At 36.8% G+C, this 12,603-nt stretch overlaps 1 protein-coding gene across 1 annotated transcript in view; it reads left to right on the top strand.

Moving 5' to 3' along the window:
- LOC5570864 (dnaJ homolog subfamily C member 13) overlaps window positions 1-12,603 on the top strand; it is a 95,304-nt gene that overhangs the window by 2,098 nt on the left and 80,603 nt on the right.

The following is a 12,603-nucleotide window of genomic DNA, read 5'->3' as shown; positions in this document are numbered from 1 at the left end:
CGCTGTTGTTAGTAGTTTTGATTAGATGTTGGGTGAAGTTCAAAGCAATGGCATTATTACAAAATTTAGATTTTATCTTCTGACCCAAAAATTCTGGTTAAACTACTGTACTATGCAGTTGGGCTGCACTAGGCTATCGCTCATCAAAATTACTTTCACTTCGGGTCAGTGCGCATCGTACCTTCGTGCTGTGCGTACACGAATTCTCTCTGCTCTTGGAAGTTTTCTTAAAAACTACCTAAAGCAATAAAACAGTACTTTTCAGTGCTACAAAAATAGTACTTTTCAGTGCTAAAATTAAAAACGGTACTTTTCAGTGCTACAAAAACAGTACTTTACAGTACTATTTTTTCTACTATTGATCCCTTTACGATCCTTGTTTGGACCCGTGCCTTCGATTTTTCGTTGGACCCGTTGGCGAAAGCTAGCGGTGGTAATCCTTCTTGGACACCGTCTTGGGAAAAAACCTTTCGAAGGTCACGTCTTCTTTCGTTTATTAATTAAACATGGTATCAACAACAAACAAAAGGAAGGGTGAATCTCTGAATTCACTACTTCCTTCCAAAAAAGTGGGTTTTAAAACTGTCACTACACGTGGCAAGAATGGAAGAAAGGACGCTTCCCCGGAATGCGAACTTTCTTCCAAGGGTGAAATGAATAATTGTATCGAAATGAGCAATCAGTTCGATGCTCTAGACAAATTTTCCGAACACCAAATCGAAGCAGCCTCTAGCCCAGGCTCTTTGATTCAAGTGAGGAAGCAAAGAGTGCCGCCTATCGTGGTCAGTTGTTCCGAATTTGGGGGATTTAGGCAGGAGATCTTGAACTCCATTAGGGGAATCAAGGTTTCCTTCCAATTCGCAAAGAAAGGAGACTGTCGCGTTTTGCCGGAAACTCTTAAAGATCGTGAGCTTCTTCTCAAACATCTTGAAGAGAAGAAGCACAAATTTTTTACTTATGACGACAAAACTGAATGTTTGTTCAAAGTTGTCTTGAAAGGTCTCTCAAGTGACTATAAATCACTTTAACAAAAAAGAACTAAATAATATTAAAGCTTTAGAAAAAGCAAAACTTTTGTTTGATGTCCGTGTGACATGGGAACATTTCCAGAAACCTGGAGGAAATTACCAGAACCCCACTCAGTGCCGTCGGTGCCAAAAGTGGGGTCATGGTACAAAAAATTGTCGCATGGATGCTAAATGCATGATTTGCGGAGGTTCTTCTCACGCCAAAGACGTCTGTCCAGTGAAGGAAGATACCACCAAATTCATATGTTGTAATTGCGGGGCTAACCATAAGTCCAATTTTTGGAATTGTCCTTCACGCAAAAAGGTCATTGAGGCTCGTGCCAGGCAGATGAAAGATAATATCCGTTACGATAACGGTCGTTTCCGGAATTTGCCTGGTAGAGTATCGAACAATGCTCATTTTTCAGTTAACGATCGCTTGATCATGAATCATACCCATCAGGAAGATCATAATCATGCTCATTCACAAACAAATTTTAATCCGTCGGGTAGCCGTTCGAATCTTTCTATTTCGAATGTATCTACCCACGGTAAATCCTTTGCCGATATCGTAGCAGGAAATTCGAACTCCTCCCCTGTTCGATCCATGGGTACCCATTCCACTTGTTTCAAATCAAATGGAAAAAAACCCTACCGCCACAGGTTACTCCGCTTCTTCGTCTACCGGAAATTCCAATGGGAAATCACATGACATGTCTGCCTCTGATTTTAATTTTCTAACTGAACAATTGAATCTAATGATTGATGCAATGTTCAAAGCCACCACTATGACTGAAGCAGTCCAAGTAGGTGTAAAATTTACAAATCAAATTGTTATTGGATTACGTTTTTCTAATGGATCCAAATAATAATTTAAATATTTTAAATTGGAATGCTCGTTCTCTGAATGGTAAAGAGGACGAGCTGTTTAATTTTCTTACGGTTAATAACGTGCATATAGCAGTTATTACCGAAACGTATTTAAAACCTGGATCTAAACTCAAAAGAGATCCTAACTTTTTTGTTTATCGTAACGATCGACTTGATGGGGCATGTGGGGGAGTTGCAATCATCATTCATAGGCGTATAAAACATCAACTGTTTTCATCATTTGAAACTAAAGTTTTTGAAACTTTAGGTGTTTCTGTTGAAACACAGTTTGGTAAATATACTTTCATAGCTGCCTATTTGCCTTTTCAATGCTCTGGGCAGCAAGTTAATTTGCTCCAAACTGACTTGCGAAAATTGACTCGCAATAAGTCAAAATTTTTTGTCATTGGTGACTTTAATGCCAAACATCGGTCATGGAATAATTCTCAAAGTAATTTCAACGGCAGAATTTTATTTGATGAGTGCTCTTCAGGATATTTCTCAATTCAATACCCTGATAGCCCTACATGTTTTTCCTCTTCTAGAAATCCATCTACGATTGATTTGGTCTTAACCGACTCTAGTCATCTTTGTAGCCAACTGATTACTCATGCTGATTTTGATTCTGATCATGTCCCTGTTACATTTCAAATATCCCAAGAAGCGATTCTCAATCCTATCAGCTCCACTTTCAATTATTTACGAGCCGACTGGAATATATATAAAACGTATGTTGACTCCAATCTTGATGTTAACATTTCTTTAGAAACAAAACTTGATATTGACAATGCTCTTGAAACTTTAACAAATTCCATTGTTGAAGCCCGGAGCATTGCAATTCCAAAATGTGAAGTAAAATTTGAATCCGTGATTATAGACGATGATCTTAAACTTTTGATCCGTCTTAAAAACGTGAGGAGAAGGCAATTTCAACGCACTCGCGATCCTGCTATGAAAATTATATGGCAGGATTTGCAGAAAGAAATCAAGAAACGTTTTGCTCAATTAAGAAACAAAAATTTTAAAAATAAAATTTCTCAATTGGACCCTGGCTCTAAGCCCTTTTGGAAATTATCGAAAATCTTGAAAAAACCTCAGAAGCCAATACCGGCATTGAAAGAGGAAAACAAATTATTACTAACTAATTGCGAAAAAGCTCAAAAACTTGCTATGCAGTTTGAAAGTGCGCACAATTTTAATTTAGGACTTACTAGTCCAATTGAAAATGAAGTTACTCAGGAGTTCGAAAATATTCTCAATCAAGAGAACGTTTTCGAAAATGCCTGGGAGACTGATTTGGAAGAAGTGAGAACTATTATTAAAAAATTCAAAAACATGAAAGCTCCTGGCGATGATGGAATTTTCTACATCCTCATCAAGAAACTTCCAGAAAGTAGCTTATCATTTTTAGTTGATATATTTAACAAATGTTTTCAATTAGCATATTTTCCTGACAAATGGAAAAATGCTAAGGTTGTTCCAATTTTAAAACCAGACAAAAATCCTGCAGAAGCTTCTAGCTATCGTCCAATCAGTTTGCTTTCCTCCATCAGTAAACTTTTTGAAAAGGTTATTTTGAACAGAATGATGGCCCACATCAACGAAAATTCAATTTTTGCCAATGAACAGTTCGGATTCCGCCATGGACATTCGACCACTCATCAACTTTTACGTGTAACAAATTTGATCCGTTCCAACAAATCTGAAGGCTACTCTACTGGTCTTGCTCTTCTAGACATGGAAAAAGCATTCGACAGTGTTTGGCATGAAGGTTTGATTGTAAAATTAAAAAACTTTAAGTTTCCAACATACATTGTTAGAATAATTCAAAGTTATCTGTCAAATCGTACAATTCAGGTTAATTATCAGAACTCCAGATCTGAAAGACTTCCTGTAAGAGCTGGTGTTCCTCAAGGCAGCATTTTGGGACCAATATTATACAATATTTTCACATCTGACTTACCTGAGCTACCTCAGGGATGTCAAAAATCTTTGTTTGCGGATGACACAGGCCTCTCCGCCAAAGGACGAAGCCTGCGTGTCATCTGTAGTCGATTGCAAAAAAGTTTGGATATTTTTTCTTCATACTTGCAAAAATGGAAGATTTCTCCTAATGCTTCCAAAACTCGACTAATAATATTCCCACATAAACCAAAAGCTCTTTATTTGAAACCTTCAAGTAGACATGTTGTCACGATGAGAGGGGTTCCAATAAATTGGTCAGATGAAGTTAAGTATCTAGGGCTCATGCTAGATAAGAATTTAACTTTCAAAAATCACATTGAGGGCATTCAAGCCAAATGTAATAAATATGTAAAATGTCTCTATCCCCTTATTAATAGAAAATCAAAACTTTGTCTTAAGAACAAGCTGTTGATATTCAAACAAATTTTCAGGCCAGCCATGTTGTATGCTGTACCAATATGGACTAGCTGTTGTAATACCAGGAAGAAAGCTCTGCAGAGAATTCAAAATAAAATTTTGAAAATGATTCTGAGGCTTCCTCCCTGGTATAGTACCAATGAGTTACATAGAATATCCAATGTTGAAACATTGGAACAAATGTCAAATACAATCATTAATAATTTCAGGCAAAAATCGTTACAATCTTCTATTGCCACGATTAATGCGTTATATGTATAGGTTAAGATAGGTTAAGTATATTAAAAACGTTTTTTTTCTCTTATAAGCAGGTGAAATCAACTCACCTGTAAAAAGAACTGAACTGCTACGGCAAATGAAATGTAATATGTTGTTAACAAAATGTTAATTAAATCTTAAATTTGTTTTACCAAATTAGGATGATAGTGTTGTCAAATAACACAGAACACCTAGATATAAGAAATGAATGTAATGTTTGGAATGATACTAATAAAGAAATAAAAAAAAAAAAACTTTCACTTCGGGAAAATATAATTTCAAACTGGCGAGAAGATTACGAACTGAGGGTGGGTTAGGAGCACAATCAGACCATTGAATGTGCAATGTGGGGTAGTAATTGGGAATGCCATTGACAGTTTGTAATCTGGTTTGTAACAGGGCGCGTGCACCGGGTTGCGGATAGGAGCAAAGGGAGATCAATAGCATCTACCTAAAATAATAGAGCAAAAAGCCGTTCCATGATTAGGTAATGTTTAGCGATCTTCTATGGTGTTCTAGTACTATAAAATTCTTCACTCACTGGGAATTTTGGCCTTGATAATATCAATAGTGATAAAAACATAAAATAATACCTAATACTTAATAAGTACAATAACTTAGGTTTTGAAGACAATCAATGAGTGAAAGAACTACCTATTAGAAAAGCCACATCAGCTAAGGCTATACATATACAAATGTTAGTCATAGGGTCATGGCGAGCATTCGGCATGTATGTCTATGACTGATTCTTATCTAATAGGGGCACTAGTAGACCACGCGGACAATTTCGAAACAAATTATTTTTATACATCGGTCTTACGATCCGAAAGGCTCAGCTATGCTGCAAAGTCATTTTAAAAGCTATTCATTACTACTGTTTAATTGTTTATAATTCTAACAAAACTACATAATTAACTCATTACTAATCACTGTTCCTATATTCTCTTTTTCTCTCCTTCTTATCTGTTGCATGATTATGAGCATCACTAATATAATGCATGAGCATGCACAATAAGAATAATTTCAGGATTGAAAGCAGTACATGGATACCTGGATAGAATAGCTTCGAAAAAGGTGCTCAAAATATAATATTTCTGATCAGGGAAGTATTATTATCAAGGGTATGTAAAATTTTTCCATTATTAACACTTAGATCACACAGACAAATGAACTTATAATATCAAATATTTTAAAAATATTTTTATATAAATCAGCATCGTCAATCAGTGCAAAAACAGATAAAGTTTGTAAAGTTATCACCATCGATTGAATTGCGCTCTGTATAGTAATGTTCAATCAGTATCAAAATCTCCTAAAGCGTCGCATTGTGCCATCAGCAGCCCTTAGCATCACTCTCATATTGTTATTATTTTGTTGTTTATAAAATTTCTAGAAAGCGATCAGCATATTCTTTCTTACTTGTACAATGGCCGATCTATTTGGAATTTTAATAAGTCAAATCTAACTTCAAAACTCAAATTAAATTGCTTTCAGCACATTTACATTTTGCAGCATTAATCGCATTACTGTGTCAAGTCTTCTCCATTCCCTATACCCTACCCCAACCCTTCTTATCCTTTCCGATGGTGTTCAAGTGGTCCGCATAGACTATTACGGCCATTACCTATCCCTTCCCCCGGCTTTGGACTGACTTGCGCTCTCATTGCCCCACCAAACGCTGCAAAATGAAAATGAAATGATATTCCACGATCAATACATTTCAGGCAGATGTTGACGTCATAATCCCTGTATTTCAGGGGTCCAACTGATTTGTATTTCCGTGAGATGTTTCTATAATATGAAAACACTGGTAAATAATTTAATTTAATAAAAATCCATTCGTTCAAATTTTACGATGTTGCTGCGCTTGAAAACCAATTGCTGGTGTGAGAAGTAGTCAAAATGCGTTGCATTGTTATTCAATGCACGGAATACTCAAGTAGACTTGTTTGATGTCTCACAAATGCTGTATTTTGAAAGAATAAACACATCTTAATGAAAAAAGAGAACACCCGGCACCGAAAAATGTCAAAAAAGTGGACTTGCAATTTCATTTACTATTGTTCTTGCGTGACCCAATCTCACCCCCATTTTTGATGATTTAGACACCGTACCGAAAAAAATTAAATTTTTGAGGAAAAATCATACAGATTACGGAAAATACGTGTGAAGTGTAATGAAAAGACTATCAACCTTCTACGAATATAACGATAGAGGTTAAAGTACATGCGTTATACTCTGCACAGGAAAAATTTAATGTTGTAAATTTTATCTAGTTTCAACATACAAGTTTATTGATATAAACAAAAACTATTATTTCTTAAAATGTATATTGTTATGAATTATGTGTAATAATATGTTCCCTAACATATGAATTATTAATTTTAGTAATATCAGCGTTATTCGGTGAAATATTTCATAAATCATATTTTTCCGTTTTGACCCAATCTCACCCCCTAGACCCATTGTCACCCCCATCGACGGTACCACAAAAACATGCTCAGACTTGCGGTATTAACCACCACCTCAGTCTTGTGATGGGCTAGTCCCAGCCAGTGATGGAAAGTGGCGAACACTTCTTCTGAACTGGAACAAAAACAAAACCAAACGCTCCCGAGCGCCAGAGCGCTGGTTTACTAGCATTTGTCGGCTCCCGAGTAACTGAAACTAAAAGTGATTCGTGAACGTGTTCGGAGCTGTTCAGAGTCATATTGTGCATTTGGGAAAAAAAAACTGCTTCCCCTCCGAGATTTATGGTTTTCAAGGGCTTTTGACTACAATCTAGTAGTTTATTGTCGATGGATATACAATTAATTTGTCTGTCAAAACCATTATAAATCAAACCTTGCTAGGTTACTCGCGAGTAAACGCTCCCGAGCTTGTTGCTACTTCTTTTGACATGATCTCCCGAGCAAACGGGTGCGGACTTACTCACACCTAGCCAGTTCCCGAGTCTGTGATGTTTGCTATGCGTTGGTATACATCCGTGAGCTGCTTCGTGATGCGAACTTTTCCAGCACTGGTCTCAGCTTCCTAAATCTAATCCATTCCTTAACCCATATCCGCCCAGCGTCCTAAAAATAGGACAGAAGCCCCGAACGCCCAGCGTCCTATAAATAGGACAGTACTTGTAGTGCAAATATCTTGAAAATAAAGAGGTTTAGGAGAAAACTGTCTTCTGCAAAGTTGATCACAGGACTGCTGACTTCCACTTGGTAACTATTTAAATTCAAAATTAACAAACCAGGTGGCGCACAGACGCCACCAAATGTCGCATATAGAAGCAACAAATTAAACAACTTTCCAGCGTACAAATATTTGCTTCGTTTATATCTCAGTCTAGCGATGAGATACAAAAATGGTGTCTTCGTCAAAGATGAACAACTAAATAATACCTATTCGCATAGAACCTTATAAATTCGGAAAACACTCCCATGATGGCGCTTGTGAGCCAAAACTTTATTTGCTTATCTTAGTCCAGTTCTTCTTTCTGGCGTTACGTCCCCACTGGGACAGAGCCTGCTTCTCAGCTTAGTGTTCTTATGAGCACTTCCACAGTGATTCACTGAGAGCTTACTATGCCAATGACCATTTTTGCATGTGTATATCGTGTGGCACGTACAAAGATACTCTATGCCCTGGGAAGTCGAGAAAATTTCCAACCAGAAAAGATCCTCGACCGGTGGGATTCGAACCCACGACCCTCAGCTTGGTCATGCTGAATAGCTGCGCGTTTATCGCTACGGCTATCTGGGCCCCTAATCTTAGTCCAGTTATGAGATACAAAAATGGTGTGTTCGATGATTGGTAATCAACTAAATGAAACCTATTCGCATAAAACCTTATTAGTTCGGAAAACACTCAAAATATGGCGCTAATGGTCGATCATTTTGATTGTTTATCTCAGCTCAATGATAAGATACAACATTGGTGTCTTCGACAAATGTGTTTAACGGAATGAGATCTAGTCACCCGAAAACTTATTAGTTCGGAAAACATTCACTAGATGGCGCTAGTGAGCAGAGATTTTATTTGCATGTATCTCAATCCAGTTACAGCTTATGCTCGATAACTGGGCTGAGAGAACCTTCCAGTTAGCGAGCAGTGCTCGATAACTGGACTGCCATTCCAACGCACACACACATTCAAATAAAAATCGAGGGGGACTTAGATGCAAAGTTTTGGTTGGCGTCATTCGGTTTTGGAATCGCGTCGTGTTCGTGTCATTCCGTCATTGAATTCGCGTTTTAATCGTACCGTCTTGTAAATTTTGAGGTGAATTAAACAGTTTTCGTTCCTGCAATGGACATCCCACCGGGCACCAACCGCAAACGGAAACAAAAAAACCCTTACGTTGGTGGAAAAAGTTAAAATTATCGACGATTTCGAAAGAGGAGGTGATCGCACGAGTCGATCCAGTGCAGCGATTTTTTTTAAATGAATTTTCTAAAGTACACACATGAATTTTGTATGAATAACAATAAACCAGTTAAGAACAAAGCAATAATAACTATTTGTGATTTATTTCTCATTTCGACATATTGCACATTGAATTGAAAAAAAAAATTAAAATCTAAATGAAAAAAGACAAATTTACAATTAAAAAAATAATGCCGAAACCTTATTTTGCATTTGGCCCCTCGCCAGTTACGGGATGGTGAAAGTTTTTGACGTTTAACTGTTTTTAACTGGGCTACAGCCCAGTTAGCGAGCACCCAGTTAAAAAGCAGCCCAGTTAAATAGCACCCAGTTATCGAGCATTAGCTGTATTAGATATAAAATTGTTGTATTCGACAATGTTGAACAACTAAATGAGACCCATTTGCCTGAAATCTTTTTAGTTCGAAATACACTCAAAAGATGGCGCTAGTGATTGAACATTTTAATTGTTTATATCTCAGTTCAGTGATGAGATACAACATTGGTGTCTTCGACAAATGTGTTCAACTGAATGAGATCTATTCGCCCGAAAACTTATTAGTTCGGAAAACATTCAATAGATGGTGCTCGTGGGCAAATATTGTATTTGCTTGGATCTCAGTTCTGTTATGAGATACAAAATTGGTGTCTTCTACAATGTTGAACAACTTAATGATTCTTAGTCACATAAAACCTTATAACACTCACAAGATGGCGCTAGTGGGCAAAGATTAAATTTGCTAATATCTCAGTCAAGTGATTAGATACAAAGTTTGTGTCTTGGACAATGTTGAACAATTAAATGAATCCTATTCGCCTAATACCTAATAGTTCGGAAAACACTCACAAGGTGGCGCTAGTGGTCAAATATATCTCAGTCCAGCGATGAGATTCGAAATTGGTGTCTTCGACAAAAGTGTCCAACTAAATGGGATCTATTTGCCCAGAAACATTGTAGTTTGGAAAATCCTCCCAAGGTGGTGCTAGTATACAAATATATTATTTGCTTATATCTCAATCCAGTGATTGGATACAAAGATTGTGTTTTTGACAAATTTGAAGATCTAAATGAGACCTATTCGCCTTAAAACTTATTACTTCGGAAATCACCTAAATGGCACTACTGGGCACACATTTCATTCGCTTATATATTAGTCCACTGATTAAATCCAAAGAAAGCTATTCGCCTAAAACCTTCTTAGTTGGGGAGTCATTCTCATGATGGCGCTAGTCGGCAAATATTTGATTCGCCTATATTGAAGTCCAGTAATGAAAAATTTGGTATCTTCGAAAACGATAATCAACTAAAGGAGATATTGGGTGATATGAATAAACAACTTTGAACTTTACTACATGTAGCATCTACTCAACAACAAAATCCACAAAGTTTACTACACTTTTGGTATGAATAAAAAACTTTTCGAACATGTAGTACTTACTACTTTCGAACATGAGCAGTGACTGAAGCTGCACGTTAAGAAATTTCCATTCAGAGTGCAGAGTGATTCTGCACGTAAAGAACAATCTATTCAGAGTGACGCCTAAAATTAATACAATCATGCATATGAAGAAAATGCATGGAATCTAATCGATTACGCGACAATTTGCACAAATCATGAAGGTGCTGTTATTTGACAAAATTTGTAGTGTAATTTTGCGATTAGTCTGGTATTCTCTTTATGTCTATGATTTTATGATGATGGTACATGAAAGAATTTTCTGGGTGGTTTTCGGCCTTCGCCAACGCCAGTGATTGATGATTTTTTAAATACTAGCTTAACATCTATGAAGAGATCTTGAGATTACAGCTATCAAATTTGGAATTACATATTTTCTAGCACCAGTACTGAGATTCTGGTGAAATTGCGGTAAAATTTTGATGCTCCCCGTGTGTTTTCTTAACAGCATGTTGAATTCCGGAAGTTCTAAGTGTTTCTGCGATATTCTCGTTATTTTGGTGGGGTTTCTGATAGTGTCCTTCGAATGTCTAGAACTTAGAATGTCGAGATTTTTATGGGAATTGTAGTGATTCCATTGGTAGTCGTTAGAATTCAATGAGGATCTCCCCTAAAACACCAGGATTCCCTTTGAAATTATCAAAATTCTTGTCGATTTCACAAAAAATCCGATTGAAATCTATAAAATATTTACCGACATTCAAATCGTTTATATTAAAGCTTTGCTTTGAAATTCCAACGTAACTGGAGATCAACGGAATCTTAAAGGTTTTTACAATAATTACGAAGATTGATTTTCAGAATTACAAATATTCACACAATAATTCGCAGGAATCCCACCGCAATCTCATAGATTCTTACAGAAATACCGTCTCAAAGATACCCACAGAATTCCAAGAGATTAATATTCGGAATCCCATTCCCACCCCAATTCTAGTGTTTTTACCAAATTCCTAATATTTCCGCAATATTCCTAGAATGGTATTTAAACTTCCAGAATTATCATAAAAAATCCGACATCCCTATCGGAATCCCAAAGTTCCTACAAGAATTCCGGAATTCAAAAGGAAATCTGAGATGTCAGAGCAGTGTTGCTCAGACTCATTTCCCCAAAAATAACATTTTCCGAACTACGAAGTCACGAACTACTACAACCATGCTCTATCCTCCTAAGATAGAAAAGCGGATGATTAAGCTTGAGTACTGCACACAATATCGATCAATTTTGATCCCAGAGAGCCACAATTCATGTTTCGGTGAAATGAAATGAGTGAGTGAGTGAGTGCGAATCATTTCACCGAAACTTGAATTGCGGCCCACTGAGATCGAAACTGTCGGATCCCATGTGCAACACTCAAGCCCAACCACCTCCCCCTCCATCTCAGGTATACAACGCACAGTTATAACAGTTCATGGCTTCACAATTCGAATTTCGGGGAAATGAGTCTGGTCAACACTGTGTCAGAGTTTACAAGTAAAATTCCAAATTACATTATAAATATCTGAATTCCTACCGACATCCTAAAATTCCTAGAAAATAACATAATTATCGTAATGCCAGAATTCACACGGATATTACAAATTGCTACTGCCGGTAATCTTACCGGAATCTCAGCATTGGCGGGGCGAATGTTTTCGTAACCTCAGAATTCCTAAGCAAAACTCAAAATACCTTCCGAAATATCAAAACTCATATCGTTTTCCCATGATTTTTACTTAAAAGTAAATTATTCCATTCAATTCCGCAATCTCAAAGCATGTGTAGCAACCTCTGAAGCTAACTACCAGTAGCTTTGTAGTAAATGCTACCTTTATTCATAGCAATGCGTTGTTTGTAGTATGTTCGAAAGGTGTAGAAAGGAAAATGACACAAACATGTTCCACTCGTGTTCCACATATGGCGTTTACTACCGAGAATGTAGTAAACTCAACTTTACTACATTTTATTCATACGGCCCATTTTCGCAAAAAAAAAGGAAACAACCAATAAGAAATTGGTCTGCCTAGATCAAAACAATGGATACTTACTATCGATTCGAGCAACAATCGCTTATTTCGGATGCAATGCTTCTTACATTTTTAGATGAGCCTTGATACCATTTATTGAAGGCTAAAAATGAAAACACATGTTTCTAGCCGTCGAATGAAGAAGATGATCTTTCGAAGGGACTGAAGAACGAACAAAAACGACAAATTGACTTATCCATCCA

The sequence above is a fragment of the Aedes aegypti genome, chromosome 2, assembly GCF_002204515.2.
Source record: "Aedes aegypti strain LVP_AGWG chromosome 2, AaegL5.0 Primary Assembly, whole genome shotgun sequence".
Lineage (NCBI taxonomy): Eukaryota > Metazoa > Arthropoda > Insecta > Diptera > Culicidae > Aedes > Aedes aegypti.
The sequence above is the reverse complement of the archived record's forward strand: the minus strand, read 5'-3'. Positions and strand labels throughout refer to the sequence as shown.